At 45.1% G+C, this 24,830-nt stretch overlaps 1 long non-coding RNA gene across 1 annotated transcript in view; it reads left to right on the forward strand.

The window, feature by feature from the left end:
- Positions 1–24,830, forward strand: part of LOC110337189 — a 73,552-nt gene that overhangs the window by 31,089 nt on the left and 17,633 nt on the right. Inside the window, exons 2-3 of the long non-coding RNA XR_002381251.1 lie at positions 869–991; positions 1,173–1,450. This is a non-coding gene — a long non-coding RNA (uncharacterized LOC110337189). The remainder of the gene's footprint in view (positions 1–868; positions 992–1,172; positions 1,451–24,830) is intronic.

Raw genomic sequence — 24,830 nt, forward strand, 5'->3', positions numbered from 1 at the left:
ATCCAACAAGCCCAAGCACAGACCACTTCCCCACTCTCTTCCTGGAGAGAGCTCCAGGAAAAGGCTTCACTCAGCTGACAGGGACCTTCCCCCTCTCTGAAGTCCCCTGTCTCCTGCAGTCCCCATGTGGCCCTACCACCCTGGAGGCATGACACTAGGAGATACTCTCTCTTTATTCCTTTGGCCCTGGACACTCCTACTGGACAGTGACATTTTATTTTTTTTGCTGAGGTGCACAGCGGTTTTGCTATGTTCCAGTCCCTGGAGACCCCGTAGAAGCCACAGAAAGAGAGAAAGAAAAAGAAAATAATACAACTGCCTGCAAGGTCCATGGAGACCATTTCTGCTGCCAGAGTCCTAAACAAGGGGCATGCCTGGCTTCCTAAAAACCCCCTGATTATTTGCTGGTGATGTTATTTCTCTCCTCGTTCTCGCTTCCTTGTCTCCTTCCCATGACTATCTGTCTTTACCACTCACTTCTCCAGAGGCATTTCTCTGCTGGGAAAATAGCAGCTGACAGCAAAGGTCACTGCGACCAGGTTTGACTCGCAGCATACAAATGTGCCTTTTAGCGGTGGGCCCTGCAAAGACGGCCCAAGTCTTATTATTGATAAATCCTTGAAAAGACTCTAATGTATCTTCATTTCAGGGAAAACAACTGCCTTCAAGGTTGTACCGAGAAAATAAAGCAGGCGGCCCAGTGACGGATTCGAGAAGTTGGCGTTTTCCCGAAGATTAAAAGATAATAACACTTCTATTAGGATCACTCGGCCACGCTGTATTGATCTCATCAGGGAAGCCACCGCAGGTCTCATATGAGCAGAGCGAGTCCTGGAATTAATCACGGGGGTTTTATTATGGTTCATAGGGTGTCTCATTCAAGCCACATCGTTTGCAATATTTATGACCCTGCTCCCTGGCCATCGTTAAGAGCAAGTGGGGCTGGTGGCGCTGAGCCTGCTGGGATAGAAAAAGGAGCCATTCTTCAAAGGTAAATCTTATCCAAACTGGGTACACAAAGTCGATCGTGTTTTGATTTACATTTTAATTCGAGGAGCAGGCCTCATACTGGAGTGGGAGGATTGGGGCAATGGAAATCCCTCAATCACATCCAGGCCGCTCTGTCCAACTGAAGGTCCCACTTCCAACAAGCTCTTTTCCTCAGCTTCTAGACCTGTAGAAGGGGAACAGAACCTACCCCTGAAGGCAGTAGGAGGCAGAAATAAATCAACATTTGCGGTATACAAAGCCGGACTGGAGTTGTCTCTCAGAAATAACTGTCGCTCTTGTCGTTGGAGACCCTCCTCGACCAACCAAGACAAATGGGCTGACTGAAATCTCAACTGAAAGATGGACAAGAGTGGGGTTTACGACCAGTAGAAGCCTGGGCTCTTTCACTTCTGCTGGAGTCCCTTGTGCAGCCACTGTTGGACTTCACGGGCCATACTATGTAAGCCAACCTAATAAACCTCCTTTGTAATATATAATATTTATCTGTTCTACTGGTTCAATCCAAGAGAACAAATATACATCAAATGTTGACATTTGTTCCCTAATCTATGACTACCATAGACATGTCCCTTGCTCACTTGAAAAGGGGTACCTGCTGGTGCTGGGTGCAGTTTTACCTGTGTTCAGTGTAGATGGCTTGTAGAACTGAGTTCTCTATAACAAGACTGAGCTAAAGCTAGCCAACTACTGTTTATAGAGCTATCTGGATTTGTTCCTTACATGCTAGTGGCCAGGCCACTGAGACCCCAGCCATGGGATGCTCTGTATCTTTCTTATCCTGGGCTTTGTTTTGGTGTATGGGTCAGATCTACATATGCACAACAGGAGGTGGTCCTAGGAGTTAAGTTATAACTTTATTGAATCCCAGCTTGGGATATCTCAGGGTCCTAGGTGGGTTCTATTCAGTAACCTAGTACTGTAATTTCTCTAGTCTGTTTCTTTTATTTATTTATTTATTTATTTATTTATTTATTTATTTAATCATTTTACAATCCAGATTTTATCCCCCTCCCAGTCCATCCACTGACAGTTCCTCATCCCATACTTCTGTCCCCTCCCCCAATCCCATCCAGTCTCCACAAGGAAGTCCCCACCCCCTACCCTCCACCCCACCAGACATCCCCACTCCCTGGGGCCTCCGTTCTCTTAAGGGTTAAGTGCCTCTTCTCTGAGTCCAGACCCAACAGTCCTCTGTTGTATTTGGGGGTCTCATATCAGCTGGTGTATGCTGCCCAGTTGGTGGTCCAGTATCTGAGAGACCTCTGGGCTTCAGGTTAATTGAGACTGTTGGTCCTCCTACAGGGCTGCCCTCCTCCTCAGCTTCTTCTAGCTTTTCCCTAATTCAACCACAGGGGTCAGCAGCTTCTGTTCATTGGTTGGGTGTAAATATCTGCATCCGACTCTTTCAGCTGCTTATTGGGTCTTTCATAGGGCAGTCATGATAGGTCCCATTTTTGTGAGCACTCCATAGTCTCAATAATAGTGTCAGGCCTTTGAGCCTCCCAGTTTGGAAGGCTGGATCCCAGTTTGGGCCTGTTGCTGGACCTCCTTTTCCTCAGGTTCCTCTCCATTTTTGTCTCTGCAGTTCTTTCAGACAGGAACAATTACGGGTCAAAGTTTTTGACTCTGGGATAGCAGTCCCATCCCTCACTTAATGTCTTTCTGCTGGAGGTGGGGGTCTAAAAGTTCCCTCCCTACTCTGTAGGGCACTTCATCTAAGGTCCCTCCCTTTGAGTCCTTAGAGTCTCTCACCTCCCAGTTCTCTAGTACATTTTGGAGGGTACCCCCGCCTCCTACCTCCTGAGGTTGCCTGTTTCCATTCTTTCTGCTGGCCCTCAGGGCTTCAATACTGTTACCCACATACAATACCTGACCATGTTCCCCTCTTCCCCTCCCTGTCCCCTTTCCCACCCAGGTCCCTTCCTCCCTCCCTCCTCCTGTGACTGCTTTCTTCTCCCTCCCAAGTAGGATCGAGGTGTCCTCACTTGGACTCTTCGGCTTGTAAACCTTTTTGAGTTCTGTGGGTTGTATCCTGGGTATGGTGTACATTTTTTGGCTAATATCCACTTACTAGTGAGTACATACCATGCATGTCTTTTTTGGTCTGAGTTACCTCACTCAGGATATTTTCTAGTTCTAGGATATCCTCATTATTAATAGCTGAATAGTATTCCATTGTATAAATGAACCACATTTTCTGTATCCATTCTTCTGTTGTGAGTTGTTTCCAGTTTCTGGCTATCACAAACAAGACTGCTATGAACATAGTAGAATGTGTGCCTCTGTGGCATCGTAGGGCATCTTTTGGATATATGCCCAAGAGTGGTATAGCTGGATCTTCAGGTAGATCTATTTCCAATTTTCTGAGGAATCTCCAGATTGATTTCCAGCATGGTTGTACCAGTTTGCAATCCCACCAACAATGGAGCAGTGTTCCTCTTTCTCCACATCCTCTGTCACAGGTTTTGATCTTAGCCATTCTGATTGGTGTAAGGTGGAATCTCAGGGTCATTTTGATTTTCATATCCCTGATCACTAAGGACTTTGAACATTTAAGTGTTTCTCAGTCATTCGAGATTCCTCTGTTGTGAATTCTCTGTTTAGCTCTATACCCCATTTTTTGATTGGGTTGTTTGGGGTTTTTTGGTGGTTAGCTTCTTGAGTTCTTTATATATTTTAGATATTAGCCCTCTATCAGATGTGGTACTAGTGAAGATTTTTTACCAATCTGTAAGTTGCTGATTTGTCCTATTGACTATGTATGCCCTTTGCCTTACAGAAACTTTCCAGTTTCATGAAGTCCCTTTTATCAATTTTTGACTTTAGAGCATGAGCCACTGGAGTTCTGTTTAGGAAACATCCCCTCCCCCCACCATGCCAATCAGGTCAAGGCTCTTTCCCAATTTCTCTTCTATTAGATTCAGTGTATCTGAACTTCAGGACCATAGCCAGCCAGAGAGCACGCTCCCCAGCCTTGGGGTTTATGCTCCTGCCCGTAAGTCTGCTGCCATCATCTGTCACTGCCACAGAAACTATGTTGTGGCCTGGGATAGGAGAGAATAATACAGTTTCCTCCATTCTCCCAGAAAAAAACTCTGATTCCTGTTCTGTGGACCAGTGTGTTAATCATCAGGGGTTACCCTATCAAAATGCTCCAGACCGAGTGTCCTAAATAATAGACATTTTCTCACAGTCCTGGAGGCTACGTGTCCATGATCAAAGTATCCTCACTTTTGCTTTCTGATGAGGCTTCGCTCCTAATGGGTATCTTATTCTATTGTATGTCCTTGTGCCTTTTCTTCTCTGTCATTCAAGAAGAAGGGAACCAGTGCTTTCTGCTAACTTCTCATAAGGACACTATTGTATCAGAGTCCCCCTTTCATGATTCCATTTAAGCATAATTAATTCCAAACAGGCAGCATTTCCAAAGCACTGACACACTAGGGATTTGGGCCTTTGTGGGTTTTCGTAGGAAATGTCCTTACAGGCTCATGTGTTTGGAGGTTTGGCCTCCAGTTGGTGCCACTCTTTTGGGAGGGGGCAAGAGTGTGCGGAGACAATGCCTGGCATGGAAAACGTAGGTATCAGTACTTTTGAAGGAACTAGCTTGACGCAGGCTCTTCTTGATCCCTCAGGTTCCTGGCTCCCATGAAGGTAGACATGTTCTATACCACTTCCCTCTGCTACCTTTTGTGTAGCCTCGCTTCAGGCCGAAAGCATACAGACATAGACCCACAGCGCACAGAAACCTGTAGGTACATGGATCCAGGCAGATCTTTGCTCCTTTAAACTAAGGAATTTGCAGTTATACACACACACACACACGCTAACACTGGGGGGGTCTCACCATATAATTACTTTTGTGGGGGAGAAACACAAAGCATTGTATGTTTAAAAAAAAATGACTAGAAATAGACGTCTTCTCACAGAACTCTTTCTGTCCACACAACTGCATTCTTGCTGGTTTTGGATGACTTAGAAACCAGTCCAGAAGCCTCGGAGGGGCGGGGAGGGAAGAACAGTAACCAAATAAACAACGATGACAACAAGACCTGTGACAAACCCCCAGAAAATTCATCATTGGTTGAGTGGAACTTAAATTCGGGTGTTTTCCCCGCAAACTCTCCTCTCCATGTTAACAATTTTAGTAGAGAATCATGTCGGTCTTATTGAAAGGCAAAAATACATGTGTGGACGAAATTCAGCTATGCCGAAAATACAAAGTTACTTACAAGAATATCAACACCAACTACATGTTTAATAAATAACCGAAAATTATGCAAACATTAACAACATGAGAACAAATTAACTCAGAATAAATACTTCTCAGGGAAATAATCAGTGTGCCCCCAAAATTCAAACTAAATTCATAGGAACTAACTACAGTTAATCAACAGGTAGGTTTTTGGTGGGGGCCCAAACAGAGGTGAATATGTGAAATTTTTCACATGCATATGCAATTCTGTAAACAGCAAAAGTCGTTCTTGCTATTTACAAATGGAGGTGGCAGTGAATGCTCTTGAGTCAGAGACAGAGCTGGGAGGACCATGTAGCCCTCCTCCAGTGTCTCCCAGAACTCATTTTCACAGGAGCACTACTGTGTTTAGGCAAGCAGCGAACTATGAAAAGGTCCCCGCACTGCCCTTCTTCCCACCAGTACTGGCATTGCTAGGTGCGTATCTTTGTGTGGCCATGCCATGGGAATGGTTATCTCCACTTACTGGCACCACGGGTCTCACTGATGTTGCTGTGCTCGGAGTAAGGTTGGTGGATGATGAACTGCACTGCCTTGTGCCCATTCCAGTTTTGAGAGCATCCCCCAAAATGGACTTGGCAATGTAGGAAGCAGGTGGGCGCTTCTCATTGGCCTGCCTCGTGCCAGAAGGCCTACCACGGTCAGCAGGGGATGTTGAGCCTGCATATCGAGTTTTACTACCACTAACAGATGGTGAAGGGAAGCCAACCACTGCTGTTGCAGGGGATTGTTTGCTTATGAGAGCACGGCCATTAGACGGCAGCACATTGGGCTGTGTGCAGGTGGACTGAACTCTACTAGAGTGGCAAGGTGTAGTAGACCTCCACATTGTCCAGGTATTTAAACTGTTAGAAGCTAGAAGCACAGTGTCAGGGGAAGAATGGAAGATGGCAGCTTTAGAAGGAGGGGTGGTATCCATGAACTCAACGTCCTTGTCATCACTCGAAGGGGTTGTTGCTGCCATACTGTGGACTATGGGTGAGCTCAGAGTAACCACCTCAGAAGGGGGCGTGGTATCCATGTCCATCTCTTCAAGCCACGGAGATGGCTCCTGACACATGTCTTCACAGTCATGGGATGCTGATGTAGGAAAGACCGTGGGAGGTTCCCTGGGGGAGGGGGATAGAGGAGCTGCAGAGAAGGGGAGAGGAGGGTGGCTAGCTGTGCACACTGACACTGTGGCGTCCCTCCCACAGGAAGAGGGATTGAAAGACGAAGCTTCAGCAGGCCTGGGGAGGTGACAAATGGCAGGAGCTGTGGCCACATCAGTAGGGTCTTTCTTCCTGGCGTCTGAGGGAGTCTCCACACAGGGTGCGGCCTGACAGGGCAGAAGAGAGTCAGAAGGNAAAGCTGAAGGAGAAACAGGGATTATGGGTATACTTGGTGTGAGGGAAGGGGAAGGGGCAGATGGGATTCGAGGCCCAGCAGCCTGGCATAGCAACGGAGTGGAGGCAGGATGAACCAGGCTGGAAACCCCAGAGACTGGAGGCACTGAAGCAGATGGGGGTCTTGGTAGGACAGGCTGAGGGGCAGTCCCAGCAGTTACTACCTGGATTTTAGGCTGGAAGNCATCCACTTTACCATCTGAGTTCAGAATGGCTCGATGCTTCTTCTTCTTTTTGATGTCCAACACTCTCTGTTTATCCATTCGTGGAATCTTTGGAGGTGGGGGCAGGTCTCGTTGATCACATAGCAGTCGTAGTATGGCTGAGGGGGGTGGTGGCCTTGAAGGTGGGAAACGAAGCTCCAAAATGGCTCCTTTCCTCTTGCAGGGTTTTTTTGTTGCAGTCAGAGGGATAGCAGGACTCCTTGGTACAGCCGCCTGGGGCTTCCTTCCTAGTTTCTCCTGCNGGGGTTCTTGCAAAGGTGTGAAGCCCAGACGACCAGTTAGCTCGAAGCCCGGAAGACCAGTTAGTTCTACTTCTCTCTTCGGAGAACTCTCCTGAAGTGTGGCACAGCTAGCAGTAGAGTCTGCGTGAGGGCTGGAGCGACTAAAGCCACTGGAGAGCTTCCTGGGATACACCTGGGCATTCACATCCAAGTGGCTCTGNGAGTCCTGGTGAGGCTGACTTCCCTCTTGAGGCCTGTAAGTCTGCCTTATAGAAACTGTCTCTGCTGTGGCAGCCACAGTTCTAGGTGTTGCTCCTTGCACATGGCTGCCAGGTATCCATTTTCTCCTATGGTCTTGACGGTCAGTCTCCTGGAGAGGCCACCATCTCTCCTTCTCTCCCTTGACTTTATCGCCATCCTCCTGCCTTTCCTGTTCTTCTTCTTTGTCCTCTTCCTCCTCCAACACCTCTTTCTTCTTTTCCACCTCCACCTCTTTCTTCCTTTTCTCCTTCTCTTCCTCCTCTTCTGCCTCCTCCTTTTCCTCTCCCTTCTCCTTTCCCCTTGCCTTATTCTCCTCTCCCTCCTCTTCCTTCTCTTCCTCCTCCTTGTTGTCCTNGTTCTCTGCTATTTCCTCATTCACTATTTTCTTCTCTTGTTTTCTCTCTTCCTTAAATTCTTTAGCTCTCACCTCTCTTGTCTTTGTACAAAGCAGGTGACCCAAAGTCAGTCGGTTTTCAGCTTCAGACACTCTCACAGATGGGACAGTAAAGTGAATGGGATTTATTTTTGAAGTTGGTTTCAAAATCCTCATGGTTTTTGAAGGTTCAAGTATCCCCGAACCGTACAGTCTCCTGGGGGTGCCATAGAGCCCAGGGGACCAGTATGAATAGCGCACCGATGGATTCACTCTGTCCTGAAAACCCCAGCACTGTCGGGGCTTCTTCATGGCCACAGAACATAGAGCGCAGTGGCCCAGATCAGCCTGGCTGCANAGCCGACAGCAAAGCTGCTCCGAAAACCTCTTCATTTAGGATAGTGACTGCAAGTCCTAGCGATCCGCACAACACCGAAATGAAAAGTGAGCGGGTGCCAGCTACTCTGTATCCAGGCAAGCTCAGGCCTTTGTGATGTCAGACCAGAATGTGTGCAGGATACACTGCGGGGGTTGGGTGGGTTCCGGAAGGGAGGTTAGAGGAGTTAGCATCCAGAGGTTCGGCATCTCTAAGGATGAAACCAGGTTGACTTCCAAGCTCCTGAACTTCCTACTGTTCTTTCCTATATTGCACACAAGACGCCACAGTTTGGGGGTTGTGGGGTCTGAGGTNTATGTTTCACTAGAGCTCTGGGGCCTCGAATGGAAAAGGGCTGAAAAGCCAGATGGGCAAGGGAGTCAGAGCCTGCCAGATCTCCTGGGGCCTCTACGATGTATCTGTGTCCCTTCTCAGAGGCCACATTGATATACTTAGTGACACTGCCTGCCCTGCAGTTTNNAGTACCCAGGGNAGGTCATTGGGGCCTAAGCTGACTGGGTGCTACCCANCNNTCTNTCNTGNAGNTTCTNTCTGCTTCTTTTTANTNACTTGGTAAAGCCACCCTGAAGATCACCTTTAGGTCATAAAGTTGTAGTTCTGAAAGGTTTACCACCATAGGCCACCTTGATTTCAAACTCTGCCCATCTTATATTAAACATTTACTCCACATTGTACCCCTGTGGCCACCTGTATAAGCCACCCCTAATTTTGTCTCTTTGGTTATGGACACATTTTTATCGAAAGCACACCGACTGGGATGTTTTAGATCCTTTATCTGGTGACTCGGTGTCACGGATTTTGCATTCTGACTGCATCTGTGGGTGAGACACCCCGTACCCAGACCCTTCCTTGCTCTTGGTGGGTACTCACTGACAGAATTTAGCTCTGAACAGGCGACAGCTTTCATCCTGCCCAAGGGTTGCTCATCTTATTTCGACAGACACTGTCTCAAGCCGTGCTCAGCCCCAGCCCAGCCCCACTTCTGTCATCAGGTTCTCTGACTGGTTTCCCCTGCAGATTGGTGGCTATTTCAGAGTCACTGCTGTGGGATCACCCTTTGATTGTAAGACAGGACATTTAGCTTCCATTTTGATATATATATATATTCCATATTTGACATATCTATATAGATATATATTCCAATTGAAAACCATGAGGTCTTAAAGGTACAGTTGAATATTTTACCAAATGTGTATTCCTTTGTTAAGTAGCTCAAAGGAAAAGATAAGGGATTTCCAATTCACTCCAATGTTCTCCTGTTCCTCGGAAATCCATCTCTATCCTCCACCCCTCAAAGACGACTGTGTCCATTTCCTTCACTTGTTTCTTTTTCATCCCTTATCTAGCTTTCAAAGGAGCTTTCAAAGGGAATTGCATGGCCTAACATTCTTCTGCATCTGGCTCTGTTTTCTCAATTTGTGGTGGTCATTTATGTTACTCCATTGGCAATTTATTTCATGTGTATGTGCATGCACACATTTCTAAGTGTGTGCGGGTGCTATGCAGGTGTGTGGATGTAGGTAGATGCCACAGGACAACCTCCAGCGCCATTCTTTTTGAAAGTCATCTACCTTTGGGGGCGATCCTCTTAGTCAATCTCAGATTTGCCCAGTAGGCTCAGCTGGCTTGGAAGCAAACACCAGGAATCCTCCTGTCTGAATTCTCCAGGACTAAATGTGAGTTCTGTCAGTCAAACTCAGGTCCTCATGTTTGGAAGACAGGCATTCCATTGACTGACCTGTTTCTCAGCTCTTGGCATCTGACTTTTTCTGCTGTTGAGTAGGTTGTGCCATTTTGTGAGAGAAGCTTAATCAGTCCCTTTTGGAAGACTGGGCGCCTACAAGTTTGTTGGCTCCTACAAACATTCTAGCATTCCATTGCTCTTGGCTGGGTACCTAGCAGTAGGACAGTATAAGCAACCCCCATTTGATGCTCTCACACTGCCTTGCCTGATTAGAGAGCAGTAGACACGTGGTTCAGGAGCTGGGGGGTGGGGGGTGGGGGCAAGATTCCAGTGTTCCCACTAGATGTTTTCCCAGCAGATCATCTCTACCAACCTGAAACAGAAACAGCCTCCTTCCGACTGACACTCTGTGGCAGCCAACTGTTCAGTGGTCTGCCAGCGAGGAATAGACCCTGCCCTTTCCTTATCTCCAGGGATTTCTTTTCCACCTATGGTGAAGACTTTACGGCCCCCAGCCTGGCTCCCAGTTCATCCTGTCTGTATTTGGAGGCCCTCTAAACAGCCTTCTTTACATATCTCTTTAGGGACCGGCTTTCCTGCCACGAGGACAACTTCTTCCTCTAACAGGCGGGATGAATTGCCTATGAAGAGTGAGACCCTGATGAAATCTGAGAGGCCTAACTGTGGAGATGGCCAAGCCCAGTCCTGATGGAGCCTGAACTGGGGTTATGATTACACTCTCTGAGCCAGAGAGCCATCTCTGAGGAACTTCCCTCAGGCTCCCACTGTGTCCACCTTGTTTGCCACCCCAGCAGTCTGATTCAGCCTGAATTTTGCCTTCTTGTCAACTCCAAACATGGCTCCCATAACCACCGTGTGGGCGCTTTAAAATGTGTCACGTAAAACTACCATCAACAAAATGCATCCAGTTTTCAACTCTCTCGTCCCCCTGAGTTGGACAGTGTTAACAGGCATTAGCATATCCCTTATTACTGTTCCTGCAGACGTGGTGTGTCCCGTGGCCCATGAGGCTCGTGTTCCTGTAAGAGAGCTCTGGATCTCATGCCCAATTCTGTTCTTATCTTCTGCACTGTAATTTCCAGTAACTTCTGTGAAATGAACTAAACGATGTTCAACATACAGTGTTTAAATCCATCTGAATAGAAATGGATTTTCAAAGAGAAATGCAGTCACTAAAACAGAAGTCGTCTTAGAGAGCAGACAAGAGGAGATGGTGGAAATGCTTCGCCATAAAGCACACAACTGTCTCCTGCCTGAGTGGTGGCCCTCCCCACTTTAGTATCCCTCCCCTCCTTTATCATCCGGTGCCACTCCTGTCTGAAGCAATAGGATCCATCTTTCTGAGATTTTGGCCTGTAAATGATTTACCTAGAAGATGTGTATTAATAAGAGCAAAAACTGCAGCCACGCCCATAAATTCCCCAGGAAACAAAAATCTCATTACTTTGGATTTTTTTGCCCTAAAGGGAGGTCTAATCTGCCTGTTCCTCTCTCCATCACCCCCAAAACATTCAGACTCCAAACTTTCTCTCTGTTCTACCTGACCTAAGCATCCTCCATGACCTCCATCATCTTGCCTCCCTTCTTTGAAGACATAGTACATGCATGAAAGACTTTAGTAACTTAGTGACTTCCAGTGAGTCCCCTTTAAGTGGTCTCTCCACAAAAAATACTCACCAACTTCTCTTTAATCCCACTTTTCAGAAAGGGTCTCATATAGTCCACATTAACCTCGAGCTAACCATATAGTCAGAATGAAATGACCTTTAATTTCCGATCCTCGTGTTCCTGCCTCTGGAGTATGTGGGTTTGCAGGCCTGTGGCATCCTACCTGGGTGTATTTCGTGTTGAAATCAAGCTCAGAGCTTCACACATGCTAGGCAAGTGCTTTACCAACTGAGCTACAACCCAGCCCCCAAATGATAACACATCATTTGAGTCACCTAAGAATTTCTCCCCATAGCAAAATGAGCAGCAGCTTGTGTGTCTTTGTTTCTGAGTATATCTATTATGAAACTGTTCACTATCCCAGGACTCAGGCCAGTTTCTCATTAAATTTTTATAATAAAGTGAAGTGGAAATGAACATCTCCATAGCTTTCTTTAATGTCAGTTCAGGCCTTTAGAACCCCAGAAAAATATTTTGATGGGAAGTATTTTGTATGGACCACTGGAGTCCCAAGTCATCCTCTTAGACTATTCATTCATTCATTCATTCATTCATTCATTTATTCATTTATTTTATTATTTATTTATATAGGTATTTTGCCTCCATGTATGCTTGTGTCATATATGTGTAGTACCCACATAAATCACAAGAGGACATCAGATGTCCTGGAGCTAGAGTAACAGAACAGATGGTGGCTAACCAGGTGGGTGCTGGGCATTGAACCCTGGGCCTCTGGAAGAGCAGCCATCCTTTGACTCCCCAAGCCCTCTCTCCAGCTCCCAGCCTTCCACTTTTTTACAAAACAGAAATCAGGCCTCCAAGCTCTTGTTCTTGTAACGCAGTTCACTGACTTTTGACAAGTCAAAATGAACTGGTGATGTGCTCAACTCGAGCGACCCTGCCCCAGCTGCTGGGAGCAGAGCAGATGGAAATGTGCAGCCTTCTGCAACGGGTGCTAAGGGCCCTGCTTACAAGTTTCTTGAAGGGCTTGTCCATCTCTGAGCCTCTGGGACTCCATCTCAGGGAATCTCTGACATTGCATTCTCATTTTTTCTCTGAAATTTCAGACCCCCAAACGAATCCCCAATGCCAGGTCACGGTCTCACTCAGAAAGGAGCCCCAGGCTCCTTACCCTTGCACCCTGTTGCCCTGAATGTCCAGAAGTGAATGTTTCCTACATGGATCTTTATTTTCTCCCTTCTGAAGATTTTTATGGTTATGAATGCCCTCGTCTTACAGGGAATGCAGAGGAAGCAGCCAGCTTGGCATGGGTCCCCTGGGACAGAAGCCAAGTGTTGAAAGCATTTTCTTGTCTAGACTAGTGAATAAGCTGAAACTGTGGAAACGTGGAAAGCCGGTGGGCACGTGGACAAGTATGATGGCTGCTAGCAACGGAGGAGAACTCTCTGGTCCTGAAGGAACAGCTTAAGAAAGCTGTCCATAGCAGTAAGGTATTGAAGAACACTTAGAGAGGTAAAGGGCTGGATGCTCAGAGGGAAAGCTAAGGAGAGGTCAGACAGCTGGGACACAGGGATCTGCTCAGAGTATATATAAATTGAAGGATGTGCAACATTGAACAAGCAAACCAAGCAGGAACAGAACTTTCAGCAGACAGGTGGATCTCACTGTCGTCAACTGTAGTTACAAATGCCAGAAGCACAAGTTTCAGATATGGGCCAACCAGACATCTGTGCTTCTGATTGAGTAGCAAAAACACAGTAACTAAGGTGGGCCGCAGTGTTCGAATGTACAATACATTCAAACACCGAGCAGCAAACCTCAAGAGCACTTTGATAGACGAGTTTTATTGAGTAAGTCATCTTTACCATAAACTAGATTTGCATCCCCCGCTACCCCGGTGCCCTGGTGTTGTGGCCTGATAAATGTAGCCCTGTTGCTCCCATAATATATGCCTCATAAATCCACAGGTACCAGGATCAGCAGCTTCTGAAGGATCCCAGACAACGTTTCCAGTAAGTCCTTGTGGAAGCCCTGCCTAATCTCAGAGAGGCCCTTCCCACGCGGAATGGGCATTCCATGCAAATCCCAGAAGGACGCTATTGTCAGTGCCTGAAAAAAGCACACGGCACATGTGCAGGGTTTTGTTTTTTTTTTTTGCTAAGAAACACTCTACTTTAGGAAATGGCACCAGTAGATTACTCTAGCTTTCAACAGAGCACAGAATGACATCACTTAAACACTAGAACACTACCCTGCCTCTCTATCATAGCAGGGAAGTGACCAGTGACCAGAAGGGTATCGGGTAAAGACCAGCTCGTGGTATGTGATGCTAAACTCAGGAGCTAATTTTACAGAGTTTACTATGCTGGTTTTTATTGTAAAGCAAAATGTATTTTGACTCACAGATCCTTGTTTGCCTTAACTGGAAAATACCCTTGCTTCAGCTGTAGCTCCCAAGACTTTCCCATTAAACGCCAACCCATACTATATATATATACATATATACATAGACATAGACATACACACACATACACATAAACACATATACACAAAATAAATAATACATATTGAATATATATAAGTATAGCCCACAGACAACTGAATACACACGAGCATATTTTATGTCTTTGTGTATGTGTGTATTGTGTCTATGAGAAGGTTCACATGCATATGGTGAAAAAGAAAAGAAAGTCATAGCAGTATACACAAAAATACACTAGTATGTTCTGACCACTGGCCATTTCATTTTTAGGAATTTATCCAAAGAAAGCCAAAAACTAGATTGGCATTTCTGGGGGTGGAGGGATTTTTTTTTTTTTTAATTAATCCATCGAGGTTAAAGATAAATTGCTGAAGAAGAAATGCAAATGATTGATTAACATATGAAAATTGCTCCATCTTTTGGATAATTAAAGGAAAATTAATAAAATGGAGCCAGTAATGAAATCCCATCATAGTCTTTTAACTTGGCATAGACTAATAAAAAAGAGTAATATTCAAAGCTGGAAAAGCTGTAGGAAGACAGTTCCTCTCATCCATTAAGGGGACAAAAATGAATGTCCCTCCCTACAGTTGAGACTCTGTTAGCAACCCTTAAAAAGTTTATTTGCTGCCTTCAGTGAATATGAGCTGAGCTTTGATGTATCAGTACAGAAAGTCTAAGGATAGCCCAAGACAAGGATACGATAGTGCTGCAGCCCAAGGAAGACAGACTCTGGGATGAGAAGAGGTTTCAGCCACAGTAGGGGAGCTCTGGAGAAGGGTTAGTAAAGAAAGCCATAGGCACTGGCAAGCATGAGGCCTTGGTTTGAGCTGCACTATCCCTGTGAAAATGCTAGGCATGATAATACAGACTGTGATGCCAACACCAGGAAGGTAAAGACAGGCAGATCCTTCGGGGCTTGCTGGCAAGCCAACCCAGCCTTGGCGACAAGCCCCTGTGAAGAAACATTGTCTCAGAAAACAAGATAAACCATTCCTGAGGAAGAACCCCTGGTGCAGGCCTATGATCCTCTCTCTCTCTCTCTCTCTCTCTCTCTCTCTCTCTCTCTCTCTCTCTCTCTCTCTCTCTCNCACACACACACACACACACACACACACACACACACACACACACACAGTGCAAGGAGAAATGACCTGACCAACCCAGAAGGAGACTTCCTCAGGTCTGCCATCTACAAGTTTGATCAGTTGCCCAGAGGAGGGGTGAAAGGACCTGTTTTGTAAGTCTCTCATCACAGGTAACATCGTGGTTAAAAAAGGAAAGTCCGTATAGAAATGCTCTGGACTCAAGCAATCACAGGCCATTAGGTATCTCTAACTAAAATAAAAGAGAGTGCGGTAAAATGAGTGCTGACTTCATGGAGAGACTGGGGCTTGAGTCGGAAAATTGGGCTGGCTCTCTCTTGCTGCTCCTTGAGAACCCTTAGCCCAAGGAAGCTCGCTCTCACCCGGAGACACACTACTTTGTAAATGGCCCTCTGGTGGCCAGGTTTTACCCTCTACAGCTGCCCACCAGAGGTCTTTGCAGAGTTCCTGGGCACTAAAGATGGGTGCCACTAGATAACTTATGTAACTCAGCCCTTTGTTTAAACAAACAAGTCTTCTCTGAAACAGATGCAAACAACCTTTTTGACACATCTCTACAAGCTCCCTGACATGCCCTCCTAAGGGTTACGTTTTTTTCAAATTTCCTCGATAGCAAGTTCAGCTTTATCAACAAGGTTCCTTGATGGTTGCATGCTGTGGCCCCTGGATACTGCACTTCAGGGTTTTCCCAATATGTTTTCAGGGATCTCTTTGTTGAAAGCAGTTCACACCAGCACCCCAGTGCTTAACTAACTAATGGAAAAGACCTCAACTGCACAAAATATAACCACTCAGGTGCCTCAGTTTGCTGAAATTTATTTCATTTATTTGTGCCTTCTAATCAGAGGACAAGTGTCTGCTTGAGTGTATGCATCCAAATGTTTATTGTGCTCCTACCAAACTGAGTTCTGAGTCCTGGGATGAAGCAATGAAGCAAGAAAATAACGATGCAGACTGGAGCATTCACTCAATGGTTAAGAGCACTTAATGCTCTTGCAAAGGACCCAGGTTCTGATCCCCCCAGCACCTACATGGCAGCTCACAACCATCTGTAACCCCAGATTCACAAATACAACACCCTCTGCTGACCTCTGCAGGCAATAACCACACACATACATAAAGGCAATGTCCTTAAATCTTTGGGGGTTAAAAGAGAAAAATGCCTTTCCTAGAGAAGTTTGTGATGGTTCGAATATGCTTGAGTTATGGCCTTGGTGGAGTGGCTGTGGCCTTGTTGGAGGAAGTGCATCATTGTGGGCGTGGGCTTTAAGACAATTATCTTTTCTCCCTGGAAGCCAGTCTTCTGTTTGCCTTCAGAACAAGATGTAGAGCTCTCAGCTGCTCTTACACCATGCCTGCCTGGATGCTGCCCTGCTCCCACCTTGATGATGATAGACTGAACCTCTGAACCTGTAAGCCAACCCCACTTAAATGTTGTCCCTGAAAGAATTGCTTTGGTCATGGCTCCTGTTCACAGCAGTAAAACCCTAACTAAGGTAAGGTTCTTTGTGCTGACCAAGGAGGCAGGAGGTGACATGCAAAGCAAGCAGGTTGCTTTAAGGACTGCTTGTCCCCCTTTCCACCTCTTTCCACCCTGTGGCAGAAGCCAAAAACCTCACTTGCTGCATTTGCCACACAAGGTCCTGAGAGTGACTGCACTCTCACTCAGGGCCCATATACAGGCAGCAAGTGAGTCCTGGGAGCAATAAACTTAGCTTCTGTGGGGCTTTGCAACAGGACTGGGAATGGTTTAGGGTCAGCTCATGTGCTTCAGGTTCAAGCCTGCAGTCCTTCCCCTGAGGAAAAGGTCAGGATTACCGCTCGAGCTAACTCTCTGTTGCTGTGACAAACGCCATGACCAAAAGTAACTTAGAGGAGAAAGGGGATTTTTTGTTTGTTTGTTTGTTTGTTTTTTGCTTTTTCAGAGGGTTGTTTTTGAATTTTGTTTTGTTTGTTTTGTTTGGCTTATAAGCTATTATTGAGGTTAGAGCAGGGGCTCATGATGCAGAAACCATGGAGGAACGCAGCTTACTGGCTTGTTCTCCAATGTGCTCAGCTGCCCATCTTACATAACCCAGGCACCTCCCCCACCCCCACCCAGAGTTGGTACCACCCACAGACAACGGAATCCTCCCACATCAATCACAAATCAAGCCAATCTCTCACAGATGTGTCCCCAGGCCAATATGATGGAGGCTGTTCTTCAATTGAGACTCCTTCTGGGGTCCCATTAGGTTGTATTGAAATGAAGCTGGACAATTACTAACTCACCAGCCACATCAGACCCTGGAGGAATGAGAGCCACAGTTTCCCGCCCCTCCCCCACCCCCAGCTATGTAGAAGAGTACATTTCAAATACAATTTAATGTTGGATACAGCAGTTGATTAGTGAGGAATAATTATAAATGGAGCACAAGACAGTAAATAATTTTGTGCCCACTACTCTCAGATACACAAAGAACCTGATCAAAAAAAAAAAAAAGAGTCTATAATTTGGTGAGTTTGAATATATGCATACATTCAGGTTACCATCTTCATGGTCAGGGTCATAAACACAGTCACCACTTCCAAACATTTGTATGTGTGTATGTAAAACCTACCAAAGTAACAGTAACATTATAGTCATTGAAAAATTCCCATTCCCACCCCTATTCTCAGAGACCAGTCTCCATCGCCTGCTTCTGTATGTTAACAATGGTAGATGCTCCATCTGAGAGGACTCCTTGGTTGTTTGTCCTTCCGTGGATGATATTTTCCTTAGTGTGTCTTTCAGGTCTATGGGCACAAATGATAGGACAGAATTTCTTTTTGAATTTTTACTAAGTAAAAACTGTACTTTATGATCATATGGAACCTGCTTGGATAGGCATGCACATTGTGGAGTAGCTGATTAAACCTAATGAGCATATGAAATTATGCCATGTGCCTCTTAGTACCAGGGGGACTATTCCAACTGTGGACCCTTAATGTTTAAGATATAAAACCCTTATTTTCTATCATCAACATGACAGGAGCTCTTGAACCTGTTCATTTTCTCTATGATTTTGTTTCCTTTGCCTAAGACCTCCAATGCCTCCTGTCCCTTGGCCTGTGGGACCCTCTGGTCAGCTCTGCACTTCTGTAAGTTTGACATTTGTAAATGCCATGCATCGGTGAGAACATGAGGTGTTTCTCTTTCTGTCCCTGTGTTAGTTTTTCTAGTTCCATTCATTCATCCACCCACCTTATCTGATGGGTACAGGTTGATTATAGATCTTGGCTGCCGTGAATATCGCTGAAGTGAATACAAGAGTACAGATAATCTCTTCAATGTGTCATACTTGCATCCTTTGGATGTAGACCCAGAAGTAGGATTATGGGTTACATGGCATTCTATTCTTAATGTTTTGAAGAACTTCCATACCATATATATATATATATATATATATATATATATATATATATATCTCCTAATTTACATACACACCCACATTTTATAAAGGAACCCCTTCCTTTTTAAAACCATATTCTCATTTAGACTTTCTCCTTTTGATGCCATCCGTTCCCAGCTGATATTTTGATTTTCCTTTACCTGACGAGTGATGATGTTTAACCTTTTAGATATACATATTGTCCATTTTTATGTCTCATTTGAAGAAATTCCTGAGTCCTTTGTCCATTTGTTTTCAACTTTTAAAACTTGGATTGTAGGGGTTCCTTATACATTTCAGAAATTAAGCCAACCCTTATGAGATGCAAACTTGAAAATATTTTCTGCAAGCCCATAGGTTACCTCTTCATTCTGCTGGCCGTTCCCCTGGCTGTGGTGAAGACTGTAAAGTGGTGAGCCTCCACTTGGCTCTGATTCTAATCCTCTGTGTGATTTGCGTTGTCATATTCAAGAAATCATTGCTGAAATAAACGGCAGGGGATTTTCTTTGTCTTATTCTAAAGGCTTATGGTTTAGGCTCTCTCTCTCTCTCTCTCTCTCTCTCTCTCTATCTATCTATCTATCTATCTATCTATCTCTATATCTCGTGTGTGTGTGTATTTCATGATTGCATGCATGCAAGTATGTGTGGGTTTATTGCAGGCCTGTACACGCAGAGGCCAGAGGAGGAGCATCAGGTTCCTTCCTCCATTATTCTCAACATCATTCCCTTGAGAGGAAGTCTCTCCCTCTCCCTGAACTGGAACTCGAACCAAAAGCTCGCTATTTTAGCTAGGCTAACTGACCAGTGAGCTCCCAGGGTCTCACCCCCTCAACCCTGGAGGAGAGGCATGCTCAGCCCTGCCCACCCTTCTCTGCGGGTGCTGAGGATTCAGACTCGGGTCCACAAGCTTGTGCAGCCAGCGCCTTTACCCACTGAGTCATCTCCCTCGCCCCTGGTTCTGAGTTTTAAGTTTAAGTTTTCACCCATTTTTTTTGTTTGTTTGTTTGTTTTGACTTCTCTGTGTGATGTGAAATAAGAGTTCAGTTGCACTCTCTTGCCTATAGAAGTCAAGTTTTTCACTTAAAAAAAATTATGCTTTCTCCTGTGGAAACTAACTGACCACATATCTGAGAAGTGACTGCGTCAATTCTGTTTGAAGAGATGGTGGTGATGCTGGTGCCATGCTGTTTTGCACACGGTAGCTTTGTGGTCTGTTTTAAAATCAGGAAGGGTGCTCCTAGGTTTGTTTTCTTTATTGAAATTGCTTCAGTTCCTTGGGTATTTTGTGCTTTCATATCGTTTCCTATTTCTGCACAAAGAAATCTTAGGGATCTCACAGAGATTGCTTTGAACCTGTAGACTCTTTCCAATTTTAACAATTGTCTCTAGGCAGCAGAGACTATTATTTTATTTGTTTTTTTACTGCTTTGGGGTTCTTTGTGTCTAATTTTTTTTATCAAATATTGGCACTTTTATTTAAATATTTTTGGATACTCTATTTAAGAATTTACATAGGATAAAAAAGTAAGTCATCCATGTTGTAAAAGAAGTAAAATTATCTCCATTTATAGGTAAAGAGATTGTGTGTGTTTAAAACCTTAAAGGCTCCATTTTTTAAAAAAATCTGTTACATTTAACAAACAATTTTAGTAAATTATAGGATATAAGATCAACTTTAAAAATCAGTTGTTTCAAAATGCCAATTATTAACTGTCTGGAAAGGAAACTGAGGGAAAAAAAAAACCTATCATAGCAACAAGAAGAATTACTTAGGAACAAGCCCAGCTAAAGAGGTTAAACATAGATTTTGAAGGCCAGACTTTATTTAATAGATAATAGGGAATCAAAGAAGTCTTTGAGCAGTTTCTGGAGGGGGGGGGGGGAGAAGAGACATGTATTTGAGAGGTTGACTCACACATGAATATGTGTTAGAGGTAGATAAGCCCAGAAGGCTCTTTAAAGTGAGTTGTAAAAAGCTGAATATGAACTGAGAAAGGAAGCCTGGCCTGGTTACCTGCTGATACTCTCAGATGCCTGGGAGGCTGAGATGGGAGGGACCCAAGTTCAAGTTCTCTAGACTATAGTAAGTTCAAAGCTAGCTTGGACAACTTAGTAAGACCCTGTGTCTAAATAAAAAGTGAAGAGTGCTGGGGATATAAAGTAGTTGGCAGGCATGTGTGAGGCCCTGGGTTCAAGTTCCAATAGAGTTGAACGTTTTTTTTGAGGAGGAAAATAGGAAGGTGAATGTGGGAAGAAGAGTATGTGTATTGACAAGTTAGAACGAATAGGAACCTAAAAGCAACTGATAGACAGAAAGAGAAATTGGAAGTGTATCATTCCCAAGTACCTAGAACTAGAAAGGACAACCATGGAATTAAAGGAAATAGGCAGGGGTGCGGCTGTCTGGCCCGAGCACTGACCCGCGCGCACTTCTTGCTGTGGTTCGCGTGGTCCTCGTGGACGGCGTCTTTGGAGACTTTCTTTGCTCAGAAGCCTGTCACAGCTTCCAAACTATTACACCCTTCCCAATGATGGGCCTGATTCCTCCAGGAGAGTTATCAGTATGCTACCTAGGGTGAAAGAATTTGATGGTGAAACTGAGGCACGTGCCACGGATTCAGCACATGAAGCTTAGCTTCTGGATCCAGCAGAACAGAAAATGAACGGGTCCTTAGTGTTACTACCCAACGCCCTTCTGGTCGTCAGCCACTTCCATGGTCAGGCTTAGAAGGGAGATGGTATTCTGGTGATTGATGCCAGTCTGCGCTCCTTCAAAAGCCAGACTAGTCCTTTGATGTCATTTCCTGAAGAAGCCAGAGCTCCCTGGGTTCTGAAAAAACAATATTCATGTCAGAGTTTTATTTCACCCACTGTACTGGTGAATTTAAGGCATTCATGTCGGGCTGCTCAGAAGGCTGGGAGACCTAGTTTTTCAAAGATCAGGGCCAGTAAGGAGATGTGGAGACCACCCACATGAAGGTCGTTCTTGAAATCCAAACACAAGACTAATGGCAGCCTGAAGCGAAGGAAAAGGAGTCAGAGGCGTTAAAGGGGAAACTTACTTTCAAGTGAGTGGATGAGGAAGAAAGGAGCTAGAAAGCTTAGATGTAGCATGGCAGACCGCTTGAAGAGTTCACATAGGCCACGGAAGAGGGAGATGGGAGAACATTAGATATTGAGACTGATATGAGTCCAGGGGGTCTGGAAATTTGCATGTCTCTAACAATGTTCAGAGGAGGTTTCAATAGAGAGAATGTTTTATGACGAGGAAAGGGGTTAGGTTTTGAAAGACCAAAGGATACAAGTCACTTTAAGCAGCCTGGGGATGGGCAGGACTGTAGGCAGCATAAAATTTGGTCTAGCTGTGTCCTTAAGCCACCATTGAGAGCACGTGCTCAATCTTTAAGGTACTGGCACTTGTTTAGAGCAGTCACCGTGGAGCATACATATGATTGTGATAGGAGCCAGAATCAAATCCGTTAACAATTGTTAAGAATTGATTAATCACCCTTCACTAATCAAATGCCCTACCCACCCCCCCAAATCAGATTGTCACTAGTTCCTACTTTCACACACACAGGGAAACTGAGGCACAAAAATAATGACTTGCACGGGCTCATGCAGCTAGAAGTAGCAGGACCAATTCAAGCTCAAGTTTCCTGGACCCAGAATTCATGACAACCGAGGACTAGACATCAAACTACAGTCCTACATAATACTAGTGTGCCATGCACCTGAGGTGAGAATGGTGTTACTATTTGTACATGGTTGGAATAATATTTCATGACGCAAAACAAATTTTTATTGGACAAAATAAATGGGAGGGGAAGAAAAGGCAGTAGCGTGGGAGGGGGGAAAGGTTTGAGTTAGTTTGCAGGCCAAGACTTTGAAGCAGCAGAAAAGGAAAAGCTCTGTTACAGGGGAGGAACCCCCACAAACCCCCACAACACACACACACACACACACACACACACACACAGAGAGAGAGAGAGAGAGAGAGAGAGAGAGAGAGAGAGAGAGAGAGAGAGAGAAGGCAGATATCACCTGGAGGAAGAACACAGATGCTTTTCAGCTGTTTGGCTGCCCATAACACGATGTCTCACCAAAGTTGCATTCTTTCAGTGAAGAACCTTCTCCTCTATAAAGTACAGTGTCCGCCACCTGTTTGAGGGCTTCATGGAAGAGCTAAGAACAAGATGTTTTCCAAGCACTCAGACTCCAAGGGACGTCGGAAGTGCACCGTTGGCATGGGAACCAAGAAACTTGAGGAACTCGGATTTTCAAACTCCCTTTTACCTCTCCATTTGCATTTTGTGTGGGCGTGGATGCTAGCGGTAACACTTGGGCCAATGGGAGGACAAAAAACCACGCCGTATTTAATGAAGTTCCTGATAACCTCACTTGCTAATCAGCGCTTGTGTTCTGGTATACTAAATGGATTTACACTTAGTACATTTTCCATTGCAATGATACCTATAAATGCAGCTCGGTGACAGCTTTGCAGCTGAGGGCTGCTGCCGGGGGCTCCATTCTGTGTCTCCGTGGCATCAATGGTGCAAAGGACTGCGTGGTGCCACAGGCATCCACACACAGCCTGACTCTCCACTAACATATCAGTTTCTTACTTCTGGGGCCAATAGTGATTTACTTAAAGTGATGGAACACTCTCACTAAGTTAAGGTTGGTCAACTTCATGAGACTTTATATTGACCAACGCCTGTTGACTGTAGAATTTATCGATTGCCAATTTCAGTTAATACAAACCTTGAGCATCAGGAATCCTGGCTTACCTCACTAACAGTATAACAGCAACTAGACAGCACTGGTGATATGCTCCTCAATAACTAGGGATATGCCAGAGGGATCAGTCTCATTTCTTGATACACTGTAGTCTACAATCTCATCGGGATCTTTAAGTTCCCTATATGCACCTTGCGTCCAGAGAAGGAGGGCTCTCCGATCTGGTTGGCCACGGCAAATGCTGAGGTAGCATGATCCCTAAGGCTTCTGTTCATGCGAATCCATAGTATATTGGGGAAATAGAGATCAATGGGTCACAGCTTGGCTTTTCTGGTGAACAAAACTGTGAATTTCTGTGGCCTTTCCTTGAATATGTGTCACATAAACTCCCGACTTGGAACTGTACCGCCTCTCTGCCCCCAGCCTTCTTTAGCCCTTTCAGAAAAGCCAGCGGAACCCAATGCCTTGTCATTTCTATGACTTTGGGCCTGCTCCCCACAAAACTCAGAGGTACCCAAGAGTAAGACGGTGCTTTTCTGACTCCTGTTTCTGCCCTGCTTAGCGCAGTGCATGACACACGGGTGACGCTCAAAGGAGTTATAAGAAATTGATGTGTGAGGAGTGGAGTGAGGACCCAGGAGACGACAGGGGAAGCTGTGAATGCTCTAGGTTTTGTTCTGGTGAAGGCTGTGTCTCACCCCAACCCCAATTCCTATGTTAAGTCTGAGAAGTAGGAAAACCTGTTCTTTGGGGTTTTTTCAGATTTATAGACTTGAAGGAAAGAATTTACTCAGGACAACCAGACAAAAATCTGCAGTTTAGCTTCCTTCTCTCCAGATGGGGCTTGGCTCAGATCCATTCTAGGGCCCTGGCAGTGGGTGGCATCCTGACAATTTCTATACTCTGAATTTACAAATATTGTCCAGGAAGCACCCAGATGGGGAGTTGATTAAAAAAAAAAAAAAGTTTCCTCCGAGTGGCCAGATTTTGGCTGGTCACTTTGGATACCATGAGCCAGATGCTTTGGGATAACTGTCATCTATTCTACATAATGGCATTCCTTTAGGACATCACCAAAATGAGCATCCTCAGCATCATCAGAGCAGGTTCTTTCTTTCCTACTATATACCCAGACCTATCAACCCCTACACAGCCTAAACTCACTCCTGGCTCTTCTCATACCAGCTTAAAACACTTTGTACAAAGGGGAGGGTTACAGGCAACAATGCATTTAGCATGTGTGGGATGCTCGAGTCGCTTCAGATTTAAATTATACGAAAGGAAAGTGAGGGAAGAGAAGAGACAGCAGGAAATGTGTATGATAACCACCAGCAAGTCCAGAAGACCCCGTAGGAAGCAGTGGTGTTAGAATGACCCTCTAGGGACAGCCTGAGTTGAGACAGTCTTATTAGTCCTAGGCTAGACCATGCCAAGGAAGGATATTACCTTAACAAACTGCCTTTCAGCTAACCTTAAATAGGCTGGCAGTCTCTAAAATGTCTCTGCACAGTGCTGCTGCCCACATCTGGAAAAAAAACAAAACAAAAAAACAAAACAGGTCCACATTGAAGGGAAACTTGAGCAGTATATTAAAGAGCTTTGCCTTCTGATGTAGGGAGACGGTGTGA

The sequence above is a fragment of the Mus pahari genome, chromosome 20 (genome assembly GCF_900095145.1).
Source record: "Mus pahari chromosome 20, PAHARI_EIJ_v1.1, whole genome shotgun sequence".
Lineage (NCBI taxonomy): Eukaryota > Metazoa > Chordata > Mammalia > Rodentia > Muridae > Mus > Mus pahari.